Genomic DNA, 6,000 nt, shown 5'->3' on the forward strand with positions numbered 1-6,000 from the left:
TCATTTCTCTCTCCATGGTTTCCTATTATAGCAAACTATTTGGTATCAGCATAGTTCCCACCAAACTTGTCCTCCAAAGAAAAGAGCAGAGTAGTCAGGAAAAGTGCCCTGTTCACTTGGATTGGGGGAAATATTTTCAAACTTGGCCCAGATCAAATCTTGAGAAGCTGTGTCAGGGAAGATGAAGTCTTTGAAATCCTTCTGACCTGTCATGATGGGCCTTGTGGAGGTCACTTTGTAGCAAAGAGGACAACATTCAAAGTGTTACAGGTAGGCTCTTATTGGTACACTCTTCATCAAGATGTGAAAACTTACACTAGTTAGTGCGATCGGTGCCAGAGGATGGAAAGGCCTACTCCAAGAGATGAAATACCTTTGTAGCCTCAAGTGACTTTCGATCCATTTGAAAAGTGGGGCATGGAATTCATTGGGCCTATTGACCCTCCTTCAAATAAAAAACAATACATTATTGTGTGCGATGATTATTTGACTAAGTGGGCTGAAACCAAGGCAATTAAGGTAGCAACAAAAGAGAAGGTGGATGAGTTCATAAGGGAGAATGTATTCTAAAAGTTTGGGTACACTAGAGAGCTGGTCACAGACCAAGGTAGCTAGTTTACCTCCAACATGATCAAAGCCTTGCTCAGCCATCACAAGATGAAGCATAGGACCTCCACTCCCTATCATCCACAACCTATGGGAAAGTGGAGGTGACCAACAGAGCATTGGAGGGTATATTAACCAAGGTGGTGAGTAGCAGCATGAAGGATTGGGCAGAAACGCTAGTTGAGGCCACCTAGGCCTAAAATACCACATGGAATACCACCATTAGATTCACACCTTATGAGCTGGTCTAGGGGAAAAGGCCTTGATGTCCATTGAATTTGAATATAACACATTGAGGATGGTATCCCAACTAGATTTGGATCTCAACAGTGCATAAAAGGAGAGATTGTTCCAATGGAGTGATTTAGATGAATTTAGAATGCAAGCCCTCCTATAGACAGAGGTAGTTCAACTTCAGAGGAAGATCTAGCATGACAAAAATATCAAGAAGAAGCAACTTTAGGAAGGTGATTGGGAATTGTTATATGGTTCTAGGTATAAGGACTTCAAGGGCAAGTTGAAGGACAAGATGGCTTAGACCTTATGTTGTGGAAAGATGCCATGATAATGGTTTAGTGCAAATCAGAACCATAGATGAAGAAGCCATTCCTTTGCTTGTTAATGGACACCGGTTTAAAATGTACAAGAGACCTTTATCAAAACAAGAATTCCTTCATGATATCAATAAAACATTGATGATAGTGGAGCAAGTTCCATCTCCTCCCTCATCAAATCACTGAAGAAAAAGAAAAAGAATAAGGACTTAGGTGAAAACCTCCATGAGGTGCCTCAGTCCCATCTGTGGATTGAAAACCACATGAGGTGGCCTAGTGATGACAAAAAAAAAAAGTGAAAAAAAAAACAAAAGAAAAAAGGGAATAGGAAGATCCTTGGGTAAAAACCTTTCTTGAGGCGCCTAGGGAAAACAACTAGGGCGAAAACCTCTTTGAGCCAGCCTAGTTATTTTTCAAAAAAAAAAAAAACATGAAATTTCCATTTTCAGGTGGGCAAGAAGGACAATCAAGGAGCAAAAGAGGATCCCAAGGAGCCACTACCACTCACATATTCATTTTCTTCACTCCTTACCATGCATCCGTCCATCATTTTTTTTCATTTTTCTACTCCATTGCTTCGATTTATGCAAATACTGTGTTTTCTATAGGATCTCTTGTATTCCTATAGGATCCCCTGGAAATCTACGGGATGAACTCGTAGGAATTACAATGACCTAGAAACCATACAGGAAGAAATATGAAGGAATATGATGGATTTGTTAGGTCCCAAAAATTCACCGCATCCACAATTTGGCACCTCACCTTGTCCACCATCATCATCCCTGCACTCACAATTAAAAAAAAAGATCAGTTTCAATAGTTTTCTAGTCGTCAAGGAAAAAGGAAAGAGATAGGAGTAAAGAGCATCACCTGAGTATCCTTTACTCTCCACACTCCCACTCCTTCTTTCCATCCATGTCACCATCCTCACAGCCCCAGCAAGAAAAATGATAAAAGAATTTTGAGGGAGAAGGAGCTACATGACATCCTGTAGCAAATCCTATAGCAGCCCATCCCACAGAATGTCAATCACACCAACAACAAGTCTTCACCAGGGTGATCCAAGAGCTCCAAAGCATCAGCATCAGATCTTCAACCATAGAAATTTGCAAAAATAGAGAAACCATTAGCAGATAGCAAGAGGAGGAAGAAGAATTGCATGCAACAAATATACACAGCAGCACCTCTAGTCTTCAACAAACTGCAACATAACATTGAAACCACATGTAAGTATCCTGCTCACTCTCTCATATGCATCATGTAGTAAAAAATTGTAATGATTAGGAGATAGTTGGTTTATAAGGGAAAATGTGGCTAGTTAACTTGGCCACCTTCATTCAGTCATCACAGGCACAACCGGGTGTCCTCTCAGATGTGTCTACAGTCAACTCAAAGACAGAGAAGGACTAGGAGAAAAAGCGTTAAACTATGGATCTATGAAGTGGGAGCTGATTACGAGGAGTGGGAAATGACGAGGTGGTAGTGAGGAACAATGGTCTGAAAATGGAAACGTACCTTTGCTGCTAGCACATCACGTCATTTTAAATCACCATAAGAGGAAATACAATATCATTCCCACGTATGCATGCATTTCAGCTCCTCGACACTTCCTCACTCAAGTCGCTCTCATAACCCAGGCCACCCACCAGAAACAAAGATCCATCATTCACTGCACAAGAATTCCTACAGGATACAGTCTATAGGATACACAGAGTCTGTCTACAGGATTGGTAGTGAAGAGTTCAGAAGGGATATCATGGGAGTTGGCCACTGCAACCAGTCTAAGGAGGTAGGCTCAAAAATTACATTCCCCTTTGCAAGTAAATGAACCAAGGATACTCTAAATTTGAGTGAATCTAGCAACTATGTCAAGGAAATTAAATACATAGTCACCTCTGTTTTGCTCTTGCATTTGAAAAGTTGTTTCAACCCTCTCATTTTCTCGTCAAGCTTCACCAGCAAGATGATAGGAGGGTTTAATAGGAGAGAGCGTACAACACTGTGAGAATCGAGCAGCACCCCCAAGTGCTTGAAATCTTCACAAGACATAATTGGATGGGGCTTTTCGAAAAATTTAGAGTGTATGATGATGAGGTGGCTCAAGAATTTTCTCTCTCCCTCAGTCCAGACACCAAAATACATGCCACTGTTGTAATAAAGGGCCTCATTATAGATCTCACCCCTGAGTTCATCAACAGGGCCACCACACTTTCCCTAGGAGTCCCATGGAGAAAAGAAGACAAAGGAGATAACCAGGTTGCCAAAAGAAAATTCTTTTTGGAGGAGAGGAACCCACTGAGGACAAAAATGAAGGAAGGAAAGTTTGGCATATCCAAGGAGTGAGGTAGGCTACCAACTAATCAAATATATCTCATGTGATGGTAGATATAGTGTTGTCTATGGCTATCATTTTAGGATCCTTGAAGAATTAAGATTTGGAGTAGAAACACCCCGTCACCAAAGGTTAAACATACCATATTTCTTGCTTCAATCACTCATAGACTCAAGCATCAAAGTGGATGAGGGTGATCCGGACTTCAATAGGAACGCAACAAATTATAGAGATAACAATAAACACAGATATGCAGTGGAAATTAATACTTCATTTCATTAGTGTAAAATACTGAAATATGCTTACAAACAGTAATGGAAATAAACTAGCTAGGGCAATGGTGGCTTATCTCTGAGAAGAGATGTGCTGGCTACATGCCTCTGAACTGTGTTACAATGAGGCTCAAAGTCCTATTTATTGTTGAGAAACAATGGAAAACCCTTAACATTCCAAAACCTAACCCTAGAAGATGAAACACCAAACTGTGGGCCCTATTTGGGTAAATTGGTACACCAACTTCTCGAGGTCGTAACTTTGGCATACGATCTCCGTTTGACGCGTACAATAGCTCGTTAGAAAGATCTATCTGAGCACTACCACTTTGGGAGGCAACATCAGTCCATGGACGCATGTTGCCCCAGATTTCCCAAAAATTGTCGTTTAGGGCCTCAAAATGGCTCAGGAAGTTCAGGACCCAAAAAACTACTAAAAATAGTAAGTTATGCTACAATTAAGGAAACTGAAAATGCTGAGAGAAACAATGGTGGGGGTCCAGGTGGACTTGGTAGGTGGCCACCAATATCCACCTAGATCAGAGGGGAATTCCCAACAATTAGCTCACCATGGGTTGATTAGGATCCTCATTGAATATTCCCTCCAAAACCTCAGAACCCCTATAACATGGTCAGTTCTCAGAGACATGCCAACGGAGGATGACATCAAAGCTCTCACTTATGATGTTATTCCTACTGTCAGTGGAGAGGAAGATACAAAGAAAGATAAGGATGAGATTGATGAAGAAGGAGCTGACACAGAGGAACATGATGAAGATGAAGAAGAAGATGGAGAAGAGAAGGAGGATGATGAAGAAATAGAGGAGGAAATTAAGGAGGAAATTGATATAGATGATGAAGATCTATAAGAAGAAGAAGACAGGAAAAATACAGAGGAAGAAGGAAATATAACAGAGGCGAAGGAACACAAGGAGGAGTCACCTACGATGTCTCCAAAGGCCACTAGGAGAGAGGCAACAACTTCCCTCACTGCTCTCAGCACCCCAATCAAGCAAAAAGGAAAAAGGCAAAGGCAGACCCACTATATTTCAGGACAAGAAAGAGAACAAGAATAAGATAGGGGAAGCCACAAACGTCAACCAAAATTCCTATTGAGACTGAAGATTCCCCTACACAAAAAGACAAAATACCTTCCCCTAAGTCCCCTATCACCTATGTAAGGAGGCCTACTACTAGAGAAAATTCCTCAAAGGATAAGGCAATCCTACAAGATCCATAGAAAAATCTACAGGAAGAAAAAATAGTCCTATAGGATACTCTGCTAAATCTATAGGAGGCACAAAAATTGGAAAGAAAGGTAGAGGAGTAGTAAGAAGCTAAAGAGGAGGACCCAGAGACAAAATAACTTAGCCCCCAACCTAACCTAGACTCCTATTACTGGTTTATTGAAGGAGGTAGGGTCATACCTCAAGGATTTGCCATCCCACTATTCTTCGAGCTTGAGAAGGAGATGGCTAGAACTCATCAATGGATGCAGATCACCAAATCGAAGGGGGCAAAATAAATTGGGCACATGGATGAGAAACTAAAAGAAATGAGTAGAGAACTAAGTGGGTTAAGGGATAGAGAAGCTATAATGAGAAATAAAATAGAGAACAAAAATGCATGGCTGAGGGGACAACTACAAGAAAGAGAGAACCAACTAGCATGTATGACCAACCTCTCCTTGGAGGTAACCTAATGTAGGATGCCAGCTAAATCCTATTCTCTCTAACTAAAAGAAAAATGGCTGCAGTTTCATATTAAGACACTAGCACAGAGGGGAACCATGCCATTTGAGGACTACAGGCAGTTTATTGATCTTTGTGATCAAAGTACACTAGAGGATAGGGCCAAAATGGCAGAGTTTTATTTATGCAACATGGCCCTCACAGACATGAATGTATGGGACCCTAATTTCAAGCTAGGATATCTACAATTGATGGCTTTGGCATCATGGATGAACCATGAGGAGTCAAGAGCTGTAGAGACGAAAATGATATTAGAAAGAGAGCAAACTAAACCTCTTTTTATCAGAGTTGAACAATCAAATCCCATGGCTCTCATGAGTATCCATAATTTGATTGCAAATGATCCTCAGTTGGCATCTAGATATCTTGCTACCCAAAAGCAAGCAATTTAATATTTTGATGACATGTTTAGGCTGCTAGGAGATGATAGTATACATGCCTGCCTAAGGAGATGGAGCACACAGCCATACATTTTATAGATAACA

The sequence above is a fragment of the Pinus tabuliformis genome, chromosome 2_2, assembly GCF_031772625.1.
Source record: "Pinus tabuliformis cultivar Carrire ecotype Pingquan chromosome 2_2, CPIR1, whole genome shotgun sequence".
Lineage (NCBI taxonomy): Eukaryota > Viridiplantae > Streptophyta > Pinopsida > Pinales > Pinaceae > Pinus > Pinus tabuliformis.